Raw genomic sequence first — 27,832 nt, 5'->3', positions numbered from 1 at the left:
ATAAAAATTAAAATTATTTTTTTTCTTACCTGCACTGATGATAGTCATGGTTTGGATGGGGAGGGCTGTTATCCATTTCTGCAGTCACACAATCCATCAATCAGTAGCAGTCATAAAAACAAATTAACTGAAAAAACCTCCAAAACAAAAACAAAAAATAAATAGCAAAAACAAAAGCACCAAACTTAATCCGTTGCGGAAGTCTGTGTGACTTCTGAAATGTTTGAAAACCAAGGCGCAGCTTCTGATTGGTGCAGGTGCCCTGGAAACAATAGCTGACAGCCTCATCGGATGTTTGGCTTCTGAAAAACATTTGAAAACCGGAACGCTTACTTCGGGCTTTTCAGCATTTGGGAATCAAGCTGTTTGAGTACCAAGGCATGTGAGAACCGAAGTACAAGTGTACTTTCTTTTCTTTTTGCATTTCTGCAAGCAATTCCTCCCAATATGATGCATTTTCCATGCTATTTTCACTAGAGTGTACATTTTCCGCTGAATATACACATCGGTGTACACATTCCTTGTTTGGACACCCACACAGCGGCATTTGGAGAAGTCTGGATTTCAAAGGGCGACTGCATTTCGGTTCGCATATTGGTTCAGAAAGTACAAATTGCGTAGGTTTGCGTTAAAATCGTTTAATTTAATTATCCTTCAATTTCTATACTGCCCTTCATCCGAGAGCCACCAGTTCAAACTGAGCCGAATTTCTCCCCTATCTCCAGCAGCAAAGCATTTTGGTTTTGACCTGTCCTATTTATTACAGTGGTACCTTGGGTTACATATGCTTCAGGTTACATATGCTTCAGGTTACAGACTCCGCTAACCCAGAAACAGTGCTTCAGGTTAAGAACTTTGCTTCAGGATGAGAACAGAAATCGTGCTCCGGCGGCGCGGCGGTAGCAGGAGGCCCCATTAGCTAAAGTGGTGCTTCAGGTTAAGAACAGTTTCAGGTTAAGAACGGACCTCCGGAACGAATTAAGTACTTAACCCGAGGTACCACTGTATTTTTATTATTATTATTTCTGGTCCCACCATAGGTGCACAGATTTCAGGTGGATTCCCCCTCTCCCACCATCTCTCGCACAAATATGTACCCACCCCATACCTCCAGCTAGCAGGATGTGTGGCTGTGGGTGACCCAGTGAGGTGAGACGGATGCAAGTTTGTTTTGCTTTGGTTTTTTTTAAAGAAAAGGTCGCTTTCTGATAACCAGACACAGGAAAGCATGTGTTACGGGGAGATAAATGCCTCGAGTGCACACTGAGATACAAGAAACAACCTGATGCTCTCTGTGGCCCGAAAAGAGTTTAATCTGAATGCAACGTGCAACGTACACCTTGCTGTGGTTGCTCCACGAAAGGAACCGAAAAAAAGGAAGAGAAGAGAGAAGAGAAAGGGAGAGAGGAAGAGAAAGGGAGATTCTGTGCAGCTTTAGGGCAGAAAAAAGTTTCTTTTCTTTCTTTTATAATAATTTTTATTTATTTTAATAATAATAATAATAATAATAATAATAATAATAATAATAATAATAATAATAATTTATTTATACCCCGCCCATCTGGCTGGGCTTCCCCAGCCACTCTGGGAAGCTTCCAAAAGAATATTAAAATACTATAATACATCAAACATTAAAAGCTTCCCGAAACAGGGCTGCCTTCAGATGTCTTCTAAAAGCCTGGTACTTGTTGTTCTCTTTGACATCTGGTGGGAGGGTGCTCCACAGGGAAGGCGCCACTACCGAGAAGGCCCTCTGCCTGGTTCCCTGTAACTTGGCTTCTCGCAGTGAGGGAACCACCAGAAGGCCCTCGGTGCTGGACCTCAGTGTCCGGGTAGAACGATGGGGGTGGAGACGCTCCTTTAAAACATATTGTTTAACAAACATTCCACCAAACTTCACCTCTTATACAATCTTTTTGGACTTCCATCAGCACCTCTGTAGATCTTCCATATTTATAATTTCTTCTGAATTTCTTAAATTCATATTGCCTTTAATTATCATAACTAATATTATCCCTTTTGTTCAATAGTGCAATAATACAAATTATCCCCCTCACAAAACTTCTTGCAAACCTACAAATGTAATCTGGTCATCACAATTACTTTTCATATAGTCCGTAAATTTACGCCAATCTTCCGTGAATCTCTGGTCCCGCCGGTTTCGAATTCTTCCCGTTAGTTTATCTAATTCTGCATAGTCCATCAGTTTCATCCTCCAATCTTCTTTCGTCGGTAGTTCTTCTTGCTTCCAATTTTGTGCCAATAACATTCTTGCTGCCGTCATTGCGTACAAAAACAGCTTACAGTCATTTCTATTTATATCCTCCCCTACAATGCCTCATAAAAATGCTTCAGGTTTTTTAAATAAATGTATATTTCAACATTTTTTTTTCATCTCATTATATATCATTTCCCAAAAGTTTTTCACCTGTTTACATTCCCACCACATAAGGTAAAAAGTTCCTTCTTTTTCTTTACATTTCCAACTTTTATTGAAAATAAGTTTCTTTTCATTCCTATGCAGCAACAGGAAGCAGTCCTCTTCATGCCAAAGGTCCCAGGTTGAGTCCCAGGAATCACCAGGTAGGGTTGAGACAGGATCCTTCCCAGAACTCCAGAGAGCTTCTGCCCGTCAGTGTAGACAACACTGAGTTAAATGGACCAACGACTCAGTAAAAGACAGCGTCCAATAATACATTTTTGCCCCTCTGTCATAATGCTAGGACCCAGGGCCATCTGATGACATTGAATGATGGGAAGTTCAGGACAGACAAGAGGAAATACTAAACTACTAAACCACTCAGTCTAAACCATTGAGCCTCTAGAGGTTGCCAATCAGAAGGTTGGCAGTTCGAATCCTTGCAACGGGGCGAGCTCCCGTTGCTCTGTCCCAGCTCCTGCCAACCTAGCAGTTCGAAAGCACACCAGTGCAAGTAGATAAATAGGTACCACTCCGGCAGGAAGGTAAATGGCATTTCTGTGCGCTCTGGTTTCCGTCACGGTGTTCTGTTGCACCAGAAGTGGTTTAGCCCTGCTGGCCACATGACCCGGAAAGCTGTCTGCAGACAAATACCGGCTCCCCCATCCTGAAAGCGAGATGAGCACCGCAACCCCATAGTCGCCTTTGATTGGACTTAACCGTCCAGGGGTCCTTTACTTTTATTTTTTACCTTACTTTGCATACCACATTGTTCAGCCATGGAGCTGACTTCCACAAGGCCTGACAATCACCATGGATTTTTTAAAAAAGGATTGAGAGGCATTCGTGGAGGGATAATTTATTTTATTTATTTATTTCACAAACTTTTTATGCCACTTGATAGTAAAAAAAACCCAACCTCAACCACTTCAAAGCAGTTTACGGAAATAATAAATAATAAAATTGTTAGCAAAAACAAGTAAAGCATCCAGAAAATTAAAACCAACAGTAAATCATCATCACCATAATCATCATCATTTTATTATTTGTACCTGCCCATCTGACTGGGTTGCCCAGCCACTCTGGGCGGCTTCCAGCATATAACTGAAAACACTCTAAATATCTGGGTAGGCTCGTCTGAACAAAATTGCTTAAGGCAGAAACCAAAGAGAGCACAGTGAAGTTTCGTGCCTGAAATCAAGAGTCAGGGAGTTCCAAAGGATAGGTGGTGCCATGCTTAAAGGTGGGTTTCTTACAGATGTGAAACGTATATTATGTGGTGTCTGTAGCAGTGCCAGAGAAGTGCCATTTTCCTGCCTCGATTCTCCAACCTTTGGTTTTTAAAGTAGGCTTCAGTCCAGAATGGGATGGTACCACTTTGCCCTCTGACTTTAAATCTAGGCACAGATACATCTATCTGGAACAACCACTTCTGATCTGCTTCAGCAAACTGGTGGCCCCCAAAGCTAAGTCTCCCATGTTCATGGGAACGTTGACCTCCCCCCGCCCCATCCTTGTGTGCATGTAAATAGTAAATCCCCCCCTTTTTTAAAAAGGTCTGCTTCTCTTCTCCTGATTCCCCCCTCTCTTTTTTCCACAGGTTCTGCAGGCTCTCAAAGCTGGCATGCCTGGCACGTAATGCAGTTTGACAGTTCATTTGAAATAACTGTGCCAATAACCCTTAAAAGTGGTAATAAAATACACTTTGCTCTACTGTACAGATGATTAATACCACTACGGTAATTAAATTCCATTAGTCAGGGCGGAAGTGTGTGTGTGTGTGTCTGTGTGTGAGTGGGGAAGAGGGAGGTAGAGTTGCGGGTTCCTCGTGTGCTCCAGGAATCCTGCGCCAGGGATTCGGCAGATCTCTAGCAAGGGATTGGTAAGGCAAGGAAGACAAATGCCTCCGAAAAGCCACGTTCCACCCCCCAGTTAAAGTCCCATAGAAGTTAACATTAGCTTAGGACATCTGCTTGTTTTGAGCTATTGACTCATCAGATCATTAGCAGGGAAAGCATGAATTGGTGTCTTTTTCTCGTTGTTGATGGAGAGGCCTCACAAATGGGGAGGTTTCGATGGGGAACAGAGGGCGCCAGCTTGGATCCAGCCCCTAAATTCCGACTTCCAGAATTAAGGTGAACTACATCACCTCTGACGAGAGGAAACAACGATCTTTTTCTGCCCCCTGGCTGAATTGTTCCCCAGGATCAGAACCAACATAACTTTGCTCCCTGCTGTTTTGTAAGCTTTCAAGTCTTGAAGACAGGCATTACTGCCATAGATGAACAGTTTGCCCCCTTTCAGATGGCTGCAGTAATGACCCACTGGGGACCTGGCGCTCACAATGTATCCAGGTGCAGCAACATAAGCATTTCATTAAATATTGAAGCCGTGCTTTGGAGTTACAGTGGCAAAAGGGAAATTTGGTCTGGCTCCAAAAAAACACACACAAAAAAACTGGGTTTCTAACACACACACACACACCACTTCTCTCTCTTTCAGTGTCCTCAAATACCGGAGAGCATTTGGGAATTTATCTATTTATTTTTTTAAACAGGCGCGAGTCACGTGCTCTTCCTCGCGTTCATTAGCCACAGTCTCAAAAGGTATTGTGGGCAATCAAGGTAATTCAGAACTCCACTTTACCTCTTGCTTCTTCTGGCGTCCAGATCGTAACCGTATTTTTACACGGAAGTCCTGATTTCAGTGGGGTTAGCTGAACTCTCGAGGAATTCAGAGAGAGAGAGAGAGAGAGAATTGCAGGTTACTCTGAAAGATAAGCACAGATGCATGGTACATATGCAGGGCCGTCTTAAGAATATTCTACGCCGTGATGCAAAGATCTCTCCGGCACACACACACACACACACACACACACCGTTTCCCAGAGTTGCCAACCTTTTTACGGCACTGCCGGCAGCTTTGCAGGGCTGGAGGAGGCAGGCAGTGGCTGGAGGGCTGCTTCAGTGCGGCGGTTGAGGGTGGCGAGCTGATGACAGGAGGCGCCACACCCAGCCTCCACCTCTTCCTTGGCGCCCGTGCCGCGGTGGCCATGGCAGGCGGAGGCCCCGGGAGTGGCGTTGCTTTCGTGCGGCATGGTGGAGTTGGGCGAGGGCAGCAAGGTGCTGCGGCCAGCCTCTGCCTCTTCCCTGGTTCCCTCCAGAACTTGGTGCCCTGGCCAGTGGCGTAGCGTGGGTTGTCAGCACCCGGGGCAAGGCAAGTAATTTGTGCCCCCTAACCCGTGGATTTGCGCCCCCTAACCCTAACCCCCAGATGTTGCACCCGGTGCGGCCGGCCCCCCTGCACCCCCCACGCTACGCCACTGGCCCTGGCGCCCCGCGCCACTTGCCTCTATTGGCAAGACGGCCCTGTACATATGCACACATAAGCTTCATCTGGTGCTCAGGCTGTGCATGATCCTGCACTGAAACGAAGGCAAGAATCAAAGGACCCACATACCTACGGGACCGCCTTTCCTGGTATGCCCCGCGGAGGAACTTAAGATCCACAAAGGACAACATTTTGGAGGTCCCAAGGTGGTTAGATTGGTCTCAACCAGGATCAGGGCCTTTTCAGTACTGGCCCCGACTTGGTGGAACGCTCTGTCACAAGAGACTAGGGCTCTGCAGGACCTGACATCTTTTTGCAGCACCTGCAAGACAGAGCTGTTTTAAATTGTTTCCCCTCCCCCTATTATGTTTTTACTGTAATTTTACTGGTGTTAGTCACCCTGAGCTCGGATCTGGCCGGGGAATTAATATTCTTCTTCTTCTTCTTCTTCTTCTTCTTCTTCTTCTTCTTCTTCTTCTTATTATTATTATTATTATTATTATTATTAAAGGAAAACATAGGGGTGCTCTGACTGCCTTAAGTAATTTGAAAGACACCTTTCTGGGGAAGTTAAGTCACCCCAGAACTGGCCCTACTTCCAGTTCTGGAAGTATTATCTTCCAAGATAATAATGCCCACTCACATCACAAAGAACTACGAGTGGTAGTCTCGTAATCTGGGGAACCGGGTTCGTGTCTCCGCTCCTCCACATGCAGCTGCTGGGTGACCTTGGGCTAGTCACACTTCTCTGAAGTCTCTCAGCCCCACTCACCTCACAGAGTGTTTGTTGTGGGGGAGGAAGGGAAAGGAGAATGTTAGCCGCTTTGAGACTCCTTAAAGGGAGTGAAAGGCGGGATATCAAATCCACACTCCTCCTCCTCCTCCTCTTCTTCTTCTTCTTCTTCTTCTTCTTCTTCTTCTTCTTCTTCTTCTCATAACCCACCTACTCTCAGCAGCCAGAAACATCATAGCCAGACACTGGAGAGACCTGTCAGGAGGAAGCATGGGCCAATGGTACCAAATAGTATGGGAAACAGCCTTATTAGAAAAACTAACCAATAAACTGAAACTGACACAGGGACAAATGGAAGAAGACGCTTTCACCCCGGTATGGTTCCCTTTTATCACATACGCAGCCCCACAAGACAACGGCAAGAATCCACCAACAGCATATGAATCAATATGGCTAACCTGATTCGAAAAGACCCTCCCACCCCACTCACAGATGAAAACAAAGTTCACCACAGCCAGTTACAAACAAACAACCACACCCTCGGCCAACCCCAACCTCTCTCACCACCAAAGGAACACAAACAAATAGTAAAGAGAACCCGCACAAGCGACAGTGACACAAAACCCCACACATACGTTAAACAAAATAGAAACATCACCACCCGACTCCACCCCCACTCACCATTCCCCCCACCTCTTTCCCCCTTTTCTTCCTAATGTAACACTAATGTCTCAACAAATGAAGCTGATCTGTAGAAAATGTAACTTGAAAAAAGAGACATTGCGCATACTTTTGTAAACCAAGAAATCTTTAATAAAAAGAAGTGCCTACAGACATCAAGAGATCTTCGTGCAAAATGCTGGTGCGATGACTGCCATCATCAGCGCGATGAAGGTTTTCTATAGCACCCAACATGAGCTCAGACAGGGGAGCTAAATGTGGGATTTCAGACCTCCCTCTCGGGTCCCCTTTCCCTGGCGATGGCAGGGCTGTCATTTTACCCATTTTCACCAAAAGCGCTGCCCTGCAACAGAAAAGAGAAAGACACAGTGGCATTGTTGTTGTTCAGTCCCTGCTCCTGCCAACCTAGCAGTTCGAAAGCACGCCAAAGTGCAAGTAGATAAATAGGTACCACTCTGGTGGGAAGGTAAACAGTGTTTCTGTGTGCAGCTCTGGTTTCACCGGAAGCGGCTTAGTCGTGCTGGCCACATGATCCTGAAAAACTGTCTGTGGACAAATGCCGGCTCCCTCGGCCAGTAAAGCGAGATGAGCGCCATAACCCCAGAGTCGTTTGCGACGGGACTTAACTGTCAAGGGTCCTTTACCTTTTTAAAACTGCAATAGTGGCTGAGTTTCTGCTAATAGTATCTCTTAAAGTCGTGAATGGCACCGTTTAGCGGGAAAACACTCCAATGAAACTTTTTGTTGCTATATATCTTATATGGTTGCTTCTTTGCATATATATATTTTTTTAAAATTGTACAGTGGTACCTCGGGTTAAGTACTTTATTCGTTCCGGAGGCCCGTTCTTAACCTGAAACTGTTCTTAACCTGAAGCACCACTTTAGCTAATGGGGCCTCCCGCTGCCGCCTGGCCGCCGGAGCACGATTTCTGTTCTCATCCTCAAGCAAAGTTCTTAACCTGAAGCACTATTTCTGGGTTAGTGGAGTCTCTAACCTTAAGCGTATGTAACCTGAAGCGTATGTAACCCGAGGTACCACTGTATATGGACATTTTACGATGGTCTATATATGTAATGCCTAATAAAGGTTTGGAGAAAGAAAAAGTGCCACTGCTTATATGCACTTTCATGCATTTTTGTACCCATTACTTTGTTGGAAAAGTGCGGGTTTCGAAGGATCACTGTGTTTCGGTTCTGCTGCATTTCGGAAACTGCGAATTGCGTGGCTTCACCTTTCAGTGTGATCAGGAAAGAATTACTCCTGAATCTCTAAAGGCTTCTGAACAGGGAGACAGCTTAGAACATGAGTCCCGTGATACCCAGCACATAATCACATTTTATTTCCAGGCAAAGAGGCAAGAAAAGCCTCTCCTATTTTTTGCTGACCTCTGTGCCACTAGGAGTACCCTCTTCTCAAAAGTAAGTTGTTGTTTTTCCCCTTGGCAAGGGGCTGCCAGGGAAGGAGAGGGGACGCGTTGCTCTTAAAAAAACATTTTCTTGAAAATACTATAAACACCCAAAAAACCACACATTTTCATTGTAGTATTTCAAAGAAAGCTAAACTAAATGTTACGGTAAAATCTGGGTGCGTGAGTGCACAGCCACCCAGCTCGTCGGACAGAGTCCGCGGGTCCTTGCGGAGAAGAAAGGAGCTCAGCCGGACGCAGGAGCAAAGTACAAAGATCCGAGTTTATTGCGCAACAGGTTCAAAATGGTATTGAACCCTGAGTATGGGGTGACATAGACTTTTAAAAGTTCCCTCCATAACCCAGAATACAGTGCAAGGAACGTCATGAATACATTATGGGAAGGTCAAGTTTCGTGGGTTACATCATGAATACATTACACACGTCACGAATAGATTATGGAAGGGGTGGGGTTTCATTCATTAACATTTCCGATGAGGGAGGGGGGATATGCGGAGGAAGAAATATACATAGATAAACATTTATTAAGTACCGGTGGTGGCAAAACAATGGGTCAGAGATATGCATCGTCTGCCACTTAATATTGCCTAGAGGAAGGGTTTGGCGAAACGATCTGGCAGGATTAGGAAGTTCCTGCGTACGTGACCCGCCGCTTTGGGGATTATGGAAGTAGGAATCAGCATCATGGAGTCCAGGGGGAACTGAGTTGAATGACACTGAGAGCAAGAAAATCGGAGCTACGGCTGATTTTATATTAATTTCTAAAGGTTTCTCTTATCTCTAGTCCATTCCGTACTGTAGGGAGGAAGCAGAGGCAGGGTGGATACATTATAACAAGGTTTTGACAGGCGGATACAGAATGGATACATTGTAACTGGATTTTGACAGTTTTACGAGGTTCTTGGTTTCGGATCCATTGTTCTCGCGGTGGGGGGCCGTCAGCAGCTTGTCAGGGATGAAATGAGGCGTGCAAGAGCTCCCTGAGCTAGCTCCTGCAGGACGAATGCATGGCTGTGATTGGCCAAAGCGCGGCCATAGGAATAAGCGGAGAAGAGAAACACTCGGTCTACTCGTTCTAAGTATGGAGCGCAGATAGGCATAGGAAAAGACAGGGAATATATGTATATTTGAGCTTATTTCGCTCGGAAAAGGGTCTGGGAAAAGTGTGGTGCTTGTGCAACGGTGAAGGGGGTTCGAGGGTGGGTGTGCAGTGGCACCCCCCGAGGTCATCGCCTCGGACAGTCAGGAAGAAGGGGGGGATAGGAACCCCCCCTCGGTCCGTATCAGTCCCCCATTCGGAGATAGATTTGCATTAAAGTTCTGTAAGAACTTGCAAATCCTTTCTCCGCACCATTTGAGCACTAAATTTCGGTGATCTCATATTCCCCTTCCCCCAAATGCCTCATTTGTACGTACTCTGGGAAAGTGGGAGCATGTCGGGAGTGGGAATAGGCTCGAAGAGGAAAGGAGCTAGGAGAAGCAGAATGACGGAGGAGAGAGCAGCAAGGGGTAATACAATGCATAGTGCAACACAGGATGGAGACACAAAGGAAAACAGTTAAAATGATGAACAACACGACTTTCAATAGTTGTCTGAGCCATCCCAGCTTGGGCAACCATCCCCACAAGTCCACATCGGACAGCCCCTCATGCTGGATGTCGTGGAGTTTCCCTACTAGTTCATGAATGTTATTTAAATGTCCAGTTATATTCAAGGTTTGGTCAGTCACATATGTGCAGCACTCTGTGCCTATTAATGCGCAGGTGCCTCCTTGGCTGGACAAGAGGAAGTCTGTCGCGATTCTCGTCTGTAGGCTCAACTGTCTTACCTCGGATAGTTCCGACATGAGAGAGTCTGTGATCTGAGTCGCCTCCTGCATAAACTTAAGAAGGATGTCGGTGAGTCGGAGAATATCCACATGATTTGAACCGGCACCATAGGCGGGGAACAGCGCCCGGCCTACGGTTTCTCCATTTGCAGCGACATCTGACAGATCTGACAGCTCCTTCTGTTCCCTCTTATTTCTTTGTCTCCCGGGGGGAAGGTGTTGGACTATCCTAATTCCGGGAACAATGTAGCCGACGAAGCAGGATCCAGACATGTGTGGGCTTACCCATGTATATGCGCGATGTCCGCATACCCAGAATAAGCCGCTAAGGTAAGACTCCATTCTGCCTGAAGCAAAGGTCTGCAGCAGTGTGGAGTCCTTGGGTTGGGGTCTCCAGTCCGAGGGGTGTCCAACGGCAGCGGCCCAGGCGGCGGTGAGGTTAGGAAAAGTCCGGGGACCCCTGGTGTTAGTGACGGTGACTAGTCCAGTGGGTAGGATTTCAAGAGTGGAAGTACATGTGCTGGACCCAATAAAGGTTCCTTCCCCGGAGAAGCTGCGGCAAAGGGGTCCCTTTGTAGGGCCTGTGAGGTAGAGATACTGATGTGTTAAATTGAGTGTAGTTAGGTTCCAGGAGGTGACGTTTCCAGAACGGAATTGCTCAAGGGTCACTGGTACTGGAACCAGTGGAAGGCTCTGCTGTAGGTGGTGGTGGTTTGTCTCTCCCTTCCATTCCTTTATTTCTCTTTTAAACTGAATTGAGGGAATTTCACTGGTCTGCAAGAACGGACAGATCTGTCAACCTGCTTTGTCGATCTGTGTGGGATCCATTTATCCTGTGCAGAGTTGCTGGATTTCTTCCCCTGCAAAAAAAGTGAATAGAGAAATCTCCTAGCATATACATCATTATGTACATTCAGTCTTGCTGTACTTAGAAGAGAAACTCTGGATTCGGGTGATTCTGAAAATGGAGGGGAGGGATGTCTGGGTCTTCTCCTCCCCTGGTTTGTCTCAGGGTTCACATTTTCAGCTTTGCCGTCCTTTTGCATTTCCGCGCTGCATGCCGATGAGCTGGTGCAACTTCATATTACCATGTTATTATGGATAGTATAGACCTCGTCTCCTTGAAAGTAATGGCATGTGATTGCTTTACCCCATTACTTTTCGATGGGGACCAGGCCTGTGTCATCCTTAGGGACGGAAGCCCATTGAGAGTAATAGCCGGAGACTGCCCACATTGTCACAGTGCTTTAAATTGGATCAAATTCATATCAAACTTTAAAGGCTCAAAGCAAAAGAAAAAAGGGGTGGGAAAATAAATCTTTTCCCCCCAAGGTATAAAGTTGATTGGGAGCTCTGTTTTAGCAAGGTGGGGGGCTTGTGAATCTGAAATAGAAATGGCAAAAAGAATATCTGTACTCTTTTATTCAAGGTCTGTCTCTCATTTTAAGATTTGTCCATAACACTATTTTTAGGAAACCATTAGAACAACACTTTCCTTAGGCAGAGGACCAAAACTGGTCTTTATTTGAGTTGGGTTTGGGGAGCAACCTTCTCTTCACCGCTACACTCCTCTAAACAAAGAGATGAATTCTTAGAACCATAGAGTTCTAGTCCAACCCCCTGAGATGCAGGAATCTCAGCTAAAGCACCCATGACAGATGGTCATCAATTCTCTGCTTAAAAACCTCAAAGGAAGTAAAGTCTCCACCCTTTCAGGGAGACCGTTCCACTGTTGAACAGCTCTTGCTGTCAGTTTTCCTTGATCAGGAGTCAGCAAACATTTTCAGCAGGGGGCCGATCCACTGTCCCTTAGGCTTGTGGTGGTGGTGGTGGGGCGGGGGCGGACTATATTTTGAAGGGGAAAAAAAGAATGAATTCCTATGCCCCACAAATAACCCAGAGATGTATACCAGCTGCACTGGCTCCCAGTGGAGTACAGGATTAGGTTTAAGATGCTGGTTTTAACCTTTAAAGCCCTATACGGCCTAGGACCCTTGTACCTATGGGACCGCCTCTCCTGGTATGCCCCACGGAGGACCTTATGGTCTTCAAATAAAAACATCTTGGAGATCCCAGGCCACAGGGAGGTTAGGCTGGCCTCAACCAGAGCCAGGGCTTTTTCGGCCGTGGCCCCGATCTGGTGGAACGCTCTGTCACAAGAGACTAGGGCCCTGCGGGACTTGACATCTTTCCGCAGGGCCTGCAAGACAGAGCTGTTCCACCCAGCCTTTGGCCAAGGCACAGTCTGACCTCCTCCTTTGGTAATCCTCACAGAACTCTAGCCCAATGGTTGCCATTAATTTTATTTTGAATTGATTTTAGAATGTATTTCAGTTGATACTGTGTTGCTTTTATTGTTGTTGGCTGCTCTGATCCTGGCTTCAGCTGGGGAGGGTGGGATATAAATAAATTATTATTATTATTATTATTATTATTATTATTATTATTATTATTATCATTATCAATAAAAGGAGACATTCTACTCATGTAAAAACACACTGATTCCTGGACTATCTGCGGGCCGGATTTAGAAGGCAATTAGCCCGAATCCGGCCCCTGGGTCTTAGTTTGCCTACCCATGTTCTTGATGTTGTTGTTTTTTAAATAAAATATTTATTAAGATTTTACACAAAGGAAAAACAGTGTGATACAAAATACAAAAAAACAACAACAGATAGTTGAAAAAGTAGAAAAAGAAAAAGAAAAAAAGAAAAAATATATTAAAAAAGAAATAATCCATTATTCAGTATCTTTAGGTTGATTTGCTTATTTCCTTGACCTCCTCACACCTCCCCTTTTTGTATTCCCGTTTACAAAGTCCTTTCAGCAAATCCTTACCCTCTTTCATTTATCTTTACTCTATATTCTTAACCTATTATAACTATATATTTTCTTCCATATAACTATCTATATCTACATATTCTTATTAGCCTTAATACCAAAACCACTTAATTTCAGTCCAACATCATTTTAACATTCATTAATTTTACAGTATTTCTGCAGATAGTCTTTGAATTTCTTCCAAACTTCTTCCACCATTTCTTCTCCCTGGTCTTGGATTCTGCCAGTCATTTCTGCCAATTCCATATAGTCCATCATCTTCATCTGCCATTCTTCCAGAGTGGGTAAATCTTGTGTCTTCCAATACTTTGCGATAAGTATTCTTGCTGCTATTGTAGCATACATAAAAAAAGTTCTATCCTTCTTTGGCACCAATTGGCCAACAATGCCTAGAAGAAAGACCTCTGGTTTCTTCAGGAAAGTATATTTAAATACCTTTTTCAGTTCATTATAGATCATTTCCCAGAATGTACCTTCAGTTTCTTTACATTTCCAACATTTATTATCGGGCAAGTGATAGATTTTTACAAGCTTGACTGGTGTCATGTACCACCTGTATATCATTTCCATAATATTCTCTCTTAAGGCATTGCATGCCGTGAACTTCATGTTCTTGATGTTTGGTCAGAATCTCCTTCCTCGTAACTTAAAGCCATTGGTTCGAGTCCTACCCTCCAGAACAGGAGAAAACAAGATTGTTCCCTCTTCCTTGAGATATTTGAAGATGGCTATCATATCTCCTCTCCATCTCCTCTTTTCCAGGCTAAACGTACCCAGCTCTTTCAACCGTTCCTCATAAGGCTTGGCTTCCAGACCCTGGATCATCTTGGTTGCTCTCCTTTGCACACATTCTAGCTTGTCAGCATCCTTAAATTGTGGTACCCGAAGTGCCACCCGCGTCCCTTGGCCCAACCGCATCCTAATACCTATTAGGTTTTAGGTATTATTTAAGGACCTAATACCTATTAGGTCGATAAATTACCATATAGCATATATTCAACACAAAAAAACCAGTGACAATTTGTTGTTGACAAAGGACAGCTGGACATATAAAGTGCCCCATTACCTTCAGTAGCTTAGGGCCTCATCAAACCTAAATCCGGCCCTGTTCCTCAGGTTAAGGTGCCTACAAAGGGTCTTGCTTTACAGGTCCGATTGCCACGAGATGTTGTTCTGGGGGCTCCTGCCTGCTCCCTACGAGCTCGGTGGTCTCGCAGCCCTTCCCTAAAAACTCTGCGGCCTCCGGCTCTGTGTTGTGAATGCAGGAATTCACCTGCATCCTGAAGTGATCCAATCCTTGAAGGGCTGTATCATGTGGGCTTTGCTGCTTGTTTGTTTGTTTCCTGGATGCATAGACCAGCCCTAAGTTCCCAAAGCAGGATTGCTGGAGGCGGTGGAGGCAGCTGGGGCGTTTGCTGGGAAGCGCATGGGAATCCGCTTGGACATCACTAAGCTGCCCTTTAAACATCAGCTGTTTAATGCGGCAACCGACACCTGGGGACTGAGGCAGGCCAGCGTCAGCACACCTGATTCTCTTCCCCAAGGCTGCCTACCTGGCGTACAGCACAACTCTTATAGAAGGCGAGAGAATGACATTTTCCTGGAATGCTTAACCCATAGCTGTCAACTTACAGATTTTAAAATAAGGGACCAGCAGCCTCGAAAATAAGGGATCAGCAACCAAAATAAGGGATCAACAATTACTTTGATAAAATACATATTTTGTTGCATGCAAGTGGCTTTAGTTACCTATTAGGTCCATAAATTACCATATAGCACATATTCAACCCCAAAAAACAGCAACAATTTGTTATTGATAAAGGACAGCTGGACATAGAGAGGGCACCATTACCTTCAGTAGCTTATTTAAGGGACATCATCAATAAAGGGACAGCAGCGGGACATGGAGCTGGGATAAGGGACTGTCCCGCCAAATAAGGGACGCTTGACAGCTATGGCTTAACCATCAAGCTGCCTTTTCACACCTGAACACACCTCTTTTTCTGGGCCTAACACTTTCCTCATATCTTCAGACCACATTTTCGATCCCTTACGCCAATCTTAAATCTAGCTTCTGGCCCAAAACATTCATATATTTTTAAAATAAAAGCAGTGCAATGGCAATTAGTTTTTTATTTTTGTTTTTAAAGGAGAAAGATTTCATTTATCAGAGTATGCCAAGTACATAACATTGCATCTGGAAGAGGGGAGGGACGCGATCGGATATTGCACTTAGGTTAAAACAATGAAAAGCTAATTAGATACAGTGGAAATAACTCCAATGTATTAGCAATTGCGTTTTAAATTATGTAGGTTGTGTAGGTTGGGTTAATACAAAAATGGGGCTTAATAGGATTGCAGCCTGACACTATTTTTCTCCCATAAAATATGGGGAATGGTTGTTTTTTAAAACAAAAGAAAATGATTTTTCTCCCCACCCCCCACCCCACCTCCAGGAAATCTGCATTATAATGTACCCTGCTGTGAGTGATCTTACAGCTCAGGGGTAGAAAGCTCTGGTACCACTCCCCGTTATTTACAAAGGAATACTATTTCTTTAGTATTCCAGCTCTTTTGAAAAAGCACCTGTCAGCACTGAGGAATGGGGAGACATGAATTTTTACATCTAATGATGAATGTGAGGATTGGCTCGTGTCACCCCCCCCCTTCATCGCCGCTGCTCTATTATTGTGACTGAGATCATAGTAAATTTTCAGATGGTTCTTGATTCATCTTGATTGCAAAGCAACGCCCTGGGTGGTGTGCTTTCCGTACTAAAATAATAATAGTGATTATTATTATTATTTTTATCCCAACAGTCTTCCATGGGTTTGAGGGCAATGTGTGTGGCGCCTATCCCCTTTCATTCTCAACTCTACCTGCAAGGTAGATTAAAAGGAGAGGTACCGATCATCAGCATTTAAATTAAAAGGGAGCGAGAGAATAAGGGAGGGGTGATGTAATGTTGGAGAAGCTTGGGGCTTGTGACGTTCCCCTCATATTAGCCTGGAGAAGAGGAGGTTAAGGGGTGATATGATAGCCATGTTCAAATATATAAAAGGATGTCACATAGAGGAGGGAGAAAGGTTGTTTTCTGCTGCTCCAGAGAAGCGGACACGGAGCAATGGATCCAAACTACAAGAAAGAAGATTCCACCTAAACATTAGGAAGAACTTCCTGACAGTAAGAGCTGTTCGACAGTGGAATTTGCTGCGAAGGAGTGTGGTGGAGTCTCCTACTTTGGAGGTCTTTAAGCAGAGGCTTGACATCCATATGTCAGGAGTGCTCTGATGGTGTTTCCTGCTTGGCAGGAGGTTCCATCAGTGTGTGCATGCTGTTGTGTGTGTGCAAATAACTCACCCATATGAGGAGATGGATCGCTTCACACACTGGCTGGGGGAAAAAATGTGTGTGTGTTTGGAGGGGGCACAATGGGCATCCATGGGCAGGGTTGTGGGCTAAGATCTGGCCATTATAAGCAATGATTTAAGAACAATTTTCCCCTGATCTCTCCAGCGGGCCTCTGCTGTGGTTCCGTAAGCTTTAGTTACCTCACCCCAAGCGTACCGAAGATTTGTCAAGTCCATAAAATGGCCACCTTTACAACTCAGCCACAGCCACATTTCCATGTGGTCACAGGAAGGTTCACTATGGGTCAGTACAGGCCAAAGATGGTTAGTCTCCACTGAGGTAGGAGGCCAGGAGAAAGACTGTCTGCCTTATGGCTTACAATCCAGTCAGAATGGACAGCTCTGAGCTGTGTGGACCAAATGGTCTGACTTTGTATAAAGCAATTAAAAAGCTAAAGGGACCCCTGACCATTAGGTCCAGTCGTGGCCGACTCTGGGGTTGCGGTGCTCATCTCGCTTTATTGGCCGAGAGAACTGGTGTACAGCATGACTAAGTCGCTTCTGGTGAACCAGAGCAGCGCACAGAAATGCCGTTTAACTTCCTACCGGAGCTGTACCTATTTATCTACTTGCACTTTGACGTGCTTTCGAACTGCTAGGTGGGCAGGAGCTGGGACTGAGCAATGGGAGCTCACCCCGTCGTGGGGATTTGAACAAATGACCTTCTGATCGGCAACCCCTAGGCTCTGTGGTTTAACCCACAGCACCACCCGCGTCCCTCATAAAGCAATTACATATGTCAGAAATGGTCCTCAGAAACTTACCGGAAGAGCCTAGCATAAATAATCGCATCCACTCCCCCATTCAGCATCTAGTAATCATGGGTCTATCCCATGGGTCAGCAAACTATTTCAGCAGGGGGCCGGTCCACTGTCCCTCAGACCTTGTAGGGAGCCGGACTATATTTTAAAGAAAAAAAATGAACAAATTCCTATGCACCACAAATAACCCAGATATGCATTTTAAATAAAAGCACACATTCTATTCATGCAGAAAAACCAGGCAGGCCCCACAAATAACTCAGAGATGCATTTTAAATAAAAGGACACATTCTACTCATGTAAAAACACGGCCATCTGCGGGCCGGATTTAGAAGGTGATTGGGCCGGATTCAGCCCCTAGGCCTTAGTTTGCCTACCATGGTCTATCCCATCCATCTCTTGAGGTCACTGGTGGAGGAAGAGGAGTGCGGGGGGAGCGCACTGCCCCCGGCAGCGCGATCCCGGTAGGGTGACATTGCGGCTACCCCCCACCTGCACTGGATGCCACGCCCCCACAGGCGGTGCGCCATGCCCCCAGGGCGCGCACCAGCCCCACCCCTGCCTGCTCTTCGCCCCCGGTGCTGGAGCATGAAGCTCCACCACTGCTTGAGGTTGGTTTTGTTTGGCTAACTAGTATTGATGGTCCAAACCTCTGAGCTCCGCTGCCTGCATCGAAACGAGCGAGGCATCCTTCGTTGTGCAAGCACGCCACTTATGCGCACCCTCCGACTCGGAGCAACGGCTTCTCTAGAAGTAGCTTCTCCACTTGGTGGCATCTGCAGTGTCAAAATGAATGGGCGGAACAAGAGCAGGTTGGATGGCTTGCAATTCAGGTTCTGTGTAGCTGAACGTCAACGAGAGAGAGAGAGAGATGGGGGGGGGGTAATCCCAAGTTTATAACCCCCACCATGCACACACAATTCTTTCCACTTTCTTGTCATGGATATATTAGCGTGCCGCGATGCATGCTAATTAGAAAGTTGGCTGTAACAAGAGTTCCTCTTGTGAATCCATTTAAGGACCAATTGTTTACTATCTATTTCTGTAAGTATAAAATTTTAATTACGGGAGTGACAGGAACTGTGTGTGATACAGTGCTCTGCATTCATCACTGGGAGAGGACCAGTTGCAGGAGCTGTTTGACTTTGGAGGGATCCTGACGCGCCCGCAATGCTGAGCAGCAGGTGCCCCATTAGTATGTACAGAAAAGCAATTAGGAAGCATATTGGATGAATGGGAAGTGCATTAATATTAGCGAGTGCATTTGTCAGTGGTTTTGATGCGAGACTCTCTCTTTTCTTTATGGAACATTAAGATTGTGCCTCTCATAAATTCTCCCCTTAAATTGCCATCTGTTCCCTTGTCATGCAGGAGCGAGGTGGAGAGGGAGAGAAAAGTTTTTTTTTTCTTGACAAAAAAAGGAAAGAAAAGAAATTCTTTTTCTAAAAAAGAAAAGAAAAGAAAAATGAAAACAAGAGAAAGCGGAAGGAGCCGCCACCAGTTGGAAGGATTGTGGGATTCACAATTGAGGCATCAGATGTGCAAAGTAATTACCTTTGAATGTGGTGTTAACTGTCGGGACAGCAACTTCCTCCCTCCCCAGCCCTCTCTTTCCGTGATTAATTTTTTCAATTGTTTAAATAAGTTTTTTCCCCGATTTAAAAAGCTATATGAAATAGTTGCCACTGGACGTCATAGCATTTGCAGGGGGGGGGGGAGAGACAGACAGACAGCACAATATGTTTAGTGACTGGTTTGCCATCCTTTCCCCAGAACTGAAGGGATTTCTTGAGGACTGGTGGGTTTTAAAGCTCTCAGGGATTCAAGGAGGGTCTTGATGTGCTCCTACGCAGAGCTTCTCTGAGCTCTAAGCAGAAGGAAACATACCATACTTTCCCGTCTATAAGACGCCCCCATGTATAAGATGCCCCCTATTTCTGGGGACTGAAATTTAAGGAAATGGGGAGAGATGGGGGGGGATTACCCAGAGTTGTTGAGGTTTTTTTGGAGGGGGGGGGGTTGGCAAAAATTGCTCACCCGCACATGTCACAATATCCACTGCCTGTCTGTCCCATTGGTGGCAGAAGCTGCCAATCGCCTGCCCAACTGCCGGAGCATCAGCCAATCAACACCACCCATTAACACAGCAACCAATAATACGCACAATAGCCGCCGACAGATGCGGCAGCAACCAATCAAATGTCCACCCTATGCAATACCCATGTATAAGACAGCCCTCACTTTTTAGCATTTCTTAAAGAAAAAACATAGTCTTATACATGGAAAAGTATGGCAATTCATTTCTCTCGTCTTACACTTTCAAAGATTATTTTAAGTAATGTGGGGTAGGATTTCATTATTGGAGACTTAAGAGCTAGTATGATCAGCGGCAGTACAGTGGTAACTTGGTTCTCAAACCTAATCCATTCCGGAAGTCCGTTCCAAAACCAAAGCCTTCCAAAACCAAGGCATGTTTTCCTATAAAAAGTAATGCAACATGGATTAATCTGTTCCAGACTTTTAAAAACAACCCCTAAAACAGCAATTTAACATGAATTTTATTATATAACAAGACCATTGATCCATAAAATGAAAGCAATAAACAATGTACTGAAGTCACACAATCAATCAATCAATCAATCAATCAATAGCTGAACTGGGTTCCACACAATCACAGAAACAAAACAAAAAAGCCACACGAAAACTCAAAATCAATAGCAAAAACAGAAAGACCTCAGCATAACACTCTAAACAGAAGTGTGGCACTCAAAACGGAGCACATTTGGCTTCTGAAAAAAGTTCGCAAACCGGAACACTTACTTCTGGGTTTGCAGTGTTTGAGTTCCAAGTTGTTTGAGTACCAAGGCGTTTGAGAACCAAGGTACCAGTGTACAGGGGAATCCCCAGTTACACAAGTGTTCCATTCCTGGTTGTTCCACACACCAGCAACATGCGCACAAGTCTGTTCTTCCCCATTCTGCCCCTGTCCCCCTTTGGTGCTGAAAACGGCACTCACGCAAGTGCTGATCACACAAAAGTGGAGAGGAGCCTGTAAATGCTTCTGACTACCAGTGGCTGAAAGGGAAGCCTGGAAAAGAGAAGCTTGAGAGGAGATATGGTTGTTGTTGTTGTTGTTGTTTAGTCGCTTAGTTGTGTCTGACTCTTCGTGACCCCATGGACCAGAGCACGCCAGGCACTCCTGTCTTCCACTGCCTCCCGCAGCTTGGTCAAACTCATAGCTTTGTTTTTTTTTTTATAAATTTTTTTATTGGGTTTTCACATTTTATATAGACAAAGACAAAAACACAAAAAACATAAAAACAAACAAACAGAAAAATAAAACAACAAACATATATAGTTTCCAAAAAACAAACAAACTTATTTTCTAACCCTGGTCATTGACTTCCCCCCACCCCCTCCCTTGCATCCCTATTCCCAAATTTGTATCAGCAAATTGGCATTTCCTTATCCATCTTAATATTAGTCCTTTATATATATATATAAAAAAAAACAAAATTAAATTTATTCTAAGTTGGACCTCAGTTCCCTTCCAACGATTTCCCATTTTGTCTTAAATAATAATCTTGTTAGCTAAATCCCATAGTCTTAAGTGTTGTTGAAACTAGATTCTTCCCTCCCTCCCTTCCCCGGTTTGTGTCCCTTCCGAAAACATGTCCAAAATAGCAATTATTAGCCCGGATTCCTCACGTCCGAGGCTCTCAAATCTCTTTCAGTCCCTCTCCGCCGGCCTAGTTGGCAATCCTTTATGTCGGTCTTCACGTCTCGAAAGAGTTCTTTCACAGTCAGTCCAAAATCTCTTCCCATATTTGCAAGCAACTGCTGAGGAATTTCCACAAGGGATGAATTTTGAACATAGTCAAAGTCAGAGTCTATGTGGAGGCCCCAATTATATTTCTTTATTTTAAATTCCTTGATTTCATAAATTCCCAGGGCCTCCACTTTCATCTTCTGGATCTTTCGTAGATTTGTAGTAGGTTCAGTCCAATAGTCTCCTTGTTTATATTCCACAGATGTCAGCTTCTGGACGATATTTTCCCATTTCAGTTCTTCTCTTTCTTGTTTTGTCTTCTCCTCTTTTTTGGTTATCATTTCCGGCTCAGCTGTGGATTCTTTCTCAGCCAGGTTCTCATTACATTGAACAGAACTACTTGTTTCAGGATTCAAGGTCATCAATTGTTCACTCATAGCCGTAGTCTGTTCCTGTAAGATTCCAACCAAATAAAACATCCTTTCGATTTCTCCCAGTATCTTTCCATCCACAGCCATTGTAATTCCACAGATTTCCCCCTAGAGGGAATCTGGTTACTTAGTGTTCTTTTCTCCAACAGTCCTCTGTCTTATTATTGATTCTTTGTTTCCAACAATTTTAGTTCAATTGTAACTCCTTTTAATCCAGAGGGGTCTTAAGTAGCAATTTTTCTACTATTAACAGTCCGTTTGACAGCTTTGACAGCTGTCAAACTCTGCTCTTCTTATACAAGCTCCAAAGTAGGACACTCCCGGGCCCGGGAGGGGGGGTTGTTTACAGCAGAAATATACCCCTTCCAACACTCCTCTCTCCTGCTCAAAAAAATTCCTTTTCCAAATCTTGGAAGTTACTGTCTTTTTAAACTCACCCTTTACAGGGTAGGCACTCCAGCTTAGTTCTTTTATCGTTGCTCTGGATCGTCTGCAAGGGGGGGGGGTGCGGACTTCCTTTTAACACATCCCCCGATCGTTTCAAATTCAATAGGTGAAATTCTTAGAATCCAAATTCAATTAACTCACGGGTTCTTTTTCTCAGCCGAATTTCAAGGAAGGAAGTCAGCGCTCTCCGGTCATGGCTCGCGGCTTCGCTCAGCAGAGGTAGCGATGGACTCTCGGTGCCACGCCACCCCCCGTATCCCCTCCGCAGCCTTTAAAAAGGCTCTTTGCGAATCAGGGGGGGCGCTTAAGGCACCCACCGAGTCTTCAGTCCGCAGGCTTCCGTGCCTGCGGTTTTAAGGGTCCCCGTGTCGCCGGCACGGCAAAGACCCGTCCCCTGCTGAGCCGATTCCCTCCGGAGCTCGGAGGGAATCCGCCATTCCCAGATCGCGCCAACCCCGGAAGTCGCAACCCAAACTCTGGTTTCACCTCAGATCGTATAAATCTTTCGCCTTTTACAAACTCATAGCTTTGAGAACACTGTCCAACCATCTCGTCCTCTATCATCCCCTTGTGCCCTCCATCTTTTCCAACATCAGGGTCTTTTCCAGGGAGTCTTCTCTTCTCATGAGGTGGCCAAAGTACTGGAGCCTCAGCTTCAGGATCTATCCTTCGAAGATATGGTAAGGTAAAGGTAAAGGTACCCCTGCCCATACGGGCCAGTCTTGCCAGACTCTAGGGTTGTGCGCTCATCTCACTCTATAGGCTGGGAGCCAGCGTTGTCCGCAGACACTTCCGGGTCACGTGGCCAGCGTGACAAGCTGCATCTGGTGAGCCAGCGCAGCACACGGAACGCCGTTTACCTTCCCACTGGTAAGCGGTCCCTATTTATCTACTTGCACTTTGACGTGCTTTTGAACTGCTAGGTTGGCAGGCGCTGGGACCGAATGACGGGAGTGCACCACGCCGCGGGGATTCGAACCGCCGACCTTCTGATCGGCAATTCCTAGGCACTGAGGTTTTACCCACAGCGTCACCCGCGTCCCTATATGGTATGGTAGCCATCTTCAAATCTCTGAAGGGTTGTCACATGGAGGACAGAGCAAGCTTATTTTCTCATGCCATGGAGAACCCATGGCTTCAAGTTACAAGAAAGAAGACTCCCACTAAACATCAGGAAAAACAGGGGGTGAAATCTCCAAAAAGGATGTTACTTTTTTTCTGTATGCTACAACTGCTGCGAGAATATTACTAGCAAAGAATTGGAAGAAACAAGATTTACCAACTATCAAAGAATGGCAGATGATGATGATGGACTATATGGAACTTGCCGAACTGACTGGGAGACTCTGAGACCGGAGAGAAGAGACGGTGGAAGAAGTTTCAGGAATATTTGAAAATATATGTTAATATTTAAATTTTAGAATAGCTTTGGAAGTAGATATAGGCTGTAGGGTTAGAAGTAGAAGATAGGGTATTTTAAAATAGTATTATTTGTAAGGGATAAAATGTGAAGATTTTTAGGGTAAAAGTAAGCGTGATAAAAAATGGTTAAAAATTATGATATATGTAAACTGCTAAAAGTGAGGCAAAATTAAAATCAGATAGGGGGGACTTGGGGAAGTTCATCTAACAATGTTTAGAAAAAATAAGGATAAGACAAGAATTTGTTTGTATTGTTTGTCTTTTCTGTTTGTGTTGTTTAGTTGTGTTATAAAATGAATAATTTTTTTCTGGAGAAAAAAAATAAACATCAGGCAAAGCTTTCTGACAGCAGGAGTTGTTCGACAGTGGACTCTCCTTCATTTTTTTTTATAATATTTTTTATTAGTTTTACAAAAGTTTTTATAACAGACAAACACAAAAAAGAAAACAAACAAACAAACAAGTATAATTTCATAATGTCATTTCATAAACTTCTTTCCTCGGACTTCCCCATACCTCCCCTTTCTGCATCCTCATGTCCAAATTTTATAGCAACTTATAAATGTTTTTTCCAACTCTAATTCGTCATAGTCCTTTCTTATTCTAATCTTATATTACTGCAACCCTTTCTCTCTATAGAATCTCGACATTCTAAACTTCATCAAGTTTATAGTAGTCCTTAAGATAAATCTTGAATTTCTTCCAATCTTCTTCCGCAGTCTCCTTTCCCTGGTCTCGAATTCTGCTCGTCATTTCCGCCAATGTCATATAGTCAATCACTTTCATCTGCCATTCTTCCACGGTGGGTAGATCTTGTGTCTTCCAATACTTTGCGATCAGTATTCTTGCTGCTGTTGTTGCGTACATAAAGAAAGTTCTATCCTTTTTTTGCACCAATTGGCCGACAATGCCCAAGAGAAAGGCCTCTGGTTTCTTAAGAAAGGTATATTTAAATACCTTTTTCATTTCATTATATATCATCTCCCAGAAGACCTTAATCTTCGGGCATGTCCACCAAAGATGATAAAAAGTACCTTCAGTTTCCTTACATTTCCAGCATTTATTGTCAGGCAAATGGTAAATTTTTGCTAGCTTAACTGGGGTCATGTACCACCTGTATACCATTTTCATCACATTTTCCTTTAAGGCACTACATGCCGTAAATTTAATTCCGGTGTTCCACAACCTTTCCCAGTCAGCAGACATAATATTATGACCAATGTCCTGTGCCCACTTAATCATAGCTGATTTAACTATTTCATCTTGTGTGTTCCATTTCAACAGCAAGTTATACATTCTTGACAAATTCTTAGTATTGGGTTCTAGCAGTTCTGTCTCGAGTTTTGATTTTTCCACCTGGAAGCCAATTTTCCTGTCTTGTTTAAAAACCTCCGTTATTTGATAATAGTGGAGCCAATCTTGTACTTTGGGTTTTAGTTTTTCATGGCTCTTTAATTTCAGTTTCTCTCCATCCTGTTCTAAAATCTCACAATACTTTGGCCATCCGACCTCCATATTAACTTTCTTATGGGCCTTCGCCTCTAAGGGTGACAACCATCTAGGGGTTTTGTTTTCCAACAGGTCTTTATATCTCATCCAAACATTGAACAACGCTTTCCTTACAATGTGATTTTTAAAGGCACTATGCACTTTGATTTTGTCATACCATAAATATGCATGCCAACCGAATGCGTTATTGAAACCTTCTAAGTCCAAGATATCTGTATTCTCGAGGAGCATCCACTCTTTCAGCCAGCAGAATGCTGCTGCCTCATAGTACAATTTTAAGTCCGGCAGGGCAAATCCCCCTCTTTCTCTTGCATCTGTTAATATTTTATATTTTATTCTGGGCTTTTTGCCCTGCCAGACAAATTTCGCAATATCTTTCTGCCACCTCTTGAAACAGTCCATCTTGTCAATAATCTGCAAAGTTTGAAACAAAAATAACATTCTAGGCAATACATTCATCTTAATTACTGCAATTCGGCCTAACATTGATAATCTCAAATTTGACCATATTTCTAAGTCTTTTTTAATTTCTAACCAACATTTTTCATAATTGTCCTTATATAAATTCAAATTTTTAGATGTTAAATTAACCCCTAGGTATTTCACCTTCTTAACCACCATCAAACCCGTCTCTTCTTGAAACTTATTCTTCTCCATATCTGTCAGGTTTTTCCCTAAGACTTTAGTTTTTTGTTTATTCAATTTAAATCCAGCTACCTGGCCAAATTGTTGAATTATCTCCAACACCTTTTTCGTGCTAGTGTATGGCTCTTGTAAAGTCAGAACTAAGTCATCTGCGAAAGCCCTTAACTTGTAATGTTTTGCTCCGACCTGTACACCTTTAACTTGCTGGTCCTCTCTAATCATGTTCAGCAACACCTCCAGGACCCAGTGGACTCTCCTTCAATGGATGTATTTAAGCAGAGGTTGGATGGCCATCTGCAATAGATGCTTTAGTTGAGATCCCTGCATTGCAAGGGGTTGGACATGAGCCAACAGTGTGACGCGGCAGCTAAAAAAGCCAATGCAATTCTGGGCTGCATCAATAGGAGTATAGCATCTAGATCAAGGGAAGTAATAGTGCCACTGTATTCTGCTCTGGTCAGACCTCACCTGGAGTACTGTGTCCAGTTCTGGGCACCACAGTTCAAGAAGGACACTGACAAACTGGAATGTGTCCAGAGGAGGGCAACCAAAATGGTCAAAGGCCTGGAAACGATGCCTTATGAGGAATGGCTAAGGGAGCTGGGCATGTTTAGCCTGGAGAAGAGGAGGTTAAGGGGTGATATGATAGCCATGTTCAAATATATAAAAGGATGTCATATAGAGAGGGACAAAGGTTGTTTTCTGCTGCTCCAGAGAAGCGGACACGGAGCAATGGATCCAAACTACAAGAAAGAAGATTCCACCTAAACATTAGGAGGAACTTCCTGACAGTAAGAGCTGTTTGACAGTGGAATTTGCTGCCAAGGAGTGTGGTGGAGTCTCCTACTTTGGAGGTCTTTAAGCAGAGGCTTGACAACCATATGTCAGGAGTGCTCTGATGGCGTTTCCTGCTTGGCAGGGGGTTGGACTCGATGGCCCTTGTGGTCTCTTCCAACTCTATGATTCTATGACTAGATGGCCCTTGTGGTCCCTTCCAACTCTACAATTCTATGATTCTTGTATTCAGGTCCTGCTTGTGGGTTTCCCACAGGCCTCTCGTTCACCTCTGTGAGAATAGGATGCTAGACTAGATGGTCCATCAGAGCTCTTATGAGACAGAGAACCTTTTCTTATCAGAAGCAGCAAGGGGAAGCTCTTCATGATCAAATGGGAGTTTCCCAAATGTTTTAGAGAAGGAAAGGGGAACCTCGGGCCTGGAGGTGGAACGTGGTCCTTCAGGCCTCTATCTGGCCCTTGAGACTCTTTGCAGGCTGAGGGAATGGTGCACCCAAAATACTTTGCAAAGGATTAATTCTGTACCATAGAATCTTGTGGTGTCACACACACACAGACACTGAAGAAGGTTTTCTTTCAGTTAGTTCAACAGTGTGTAGGGTTGCCATATTTCAAGCAGCTTTTTGGGCAAAGTTGCTGAGCTTTTATTAGTTCTGCCCAAAGTTGACAAAAACACCCAAAAGAAGTTTTTGAGCTATTTTTATGGAGTACAGTGGTACCTTGGGTTACATACACTTCAGGTTACATACGCTTCAGGTTACAGACTCCGCTAACCCAGAAATATTACCCCGGGTTAAGAACTTGGCTTCAGGATGAAAACAGAAATCGTGCTCCGACGGCATGGTGGCAGGAAGAGGCCCCATTAGCTAAAGTGGTGCTTCAGGTTAAGAACAGTTTCAGGTTAAGAACAGACCTCCGGAACGAATTAAGTACTTAACCCGAGGTACCACTGTACAGTCATACAGTATCTCGGGTTATAGCCGCTTCAGGTTGCAGACCGCCAAAACCCGGAAGTACCGGAATGGGTCACTTCCGTGTTTCAGCGGTCGCACATGCGCAGAAGCACTAAATCATGCTTTGTGCATGCGCAGAAGCGCAGGCGTAGCTTGCGAACGCTGCGGGTTATGAACGTGCATCCCGCACGGATCACATTCGCAACCCGAGCGTCCAATGTATCAGCAAAAACGGAACTGCCGACATGGAGCTGCCATACATCCGGATTTCCCCATGCATTTTCTTTTACCAATTTCTGCCCAGACACTGCTGCCGACTGCAGTGTTCCAGATAGGTCCAGGAAATCCCAGACATATGGCAACCCTAACTGCATGTAAGAGTTTTAACTGCGAGAGCAGCAAGTGTGTTTGTGTTATGCTACTGCCTG

General features: G+C 44.4%; 1 long non-coding RNA gene across 1 annotated transcript in view; it reads left to right on the top strand.

The window, feature by feature from the left end:
- Positions 1 to 27,409, top strand: part of LOC309529748 — a 537,650-nt gene extending 510,241 nt beyond the window's left edge. The window contains exon 3 of the long non-coding RNA XR_014218411.1: positions 27,308 to 27,409. This is a non-coding gene — a long non-coding RNA (uncharacterized lncRNA). The remainder of the gene's footprint in view (positions 1 to 27,307) is intronic.
- The last annotated feature ends 423 nt before the right edge of the window (positions 27,410 to 27,832 follow it).

This window comes from Podarcis vaucheri (assembly GCF_965113315.1).
Source record: "Podarcis vaucheri genome assembly, chromosome: 3".
In the NCBI taxonomy this organism is placed as follows: domain Eukaryota; kingdom Metazoa; phylum Chordata; class Lepidosauria; order Squamata; family Lacertidae; genus Podarcis; species Podarcis vaucheri.
The sequence above is the reverse complement of the archived record's forward strand: the minus strand, read 5'-3'. Positions and strand labels throughout refer to the sequence as shown.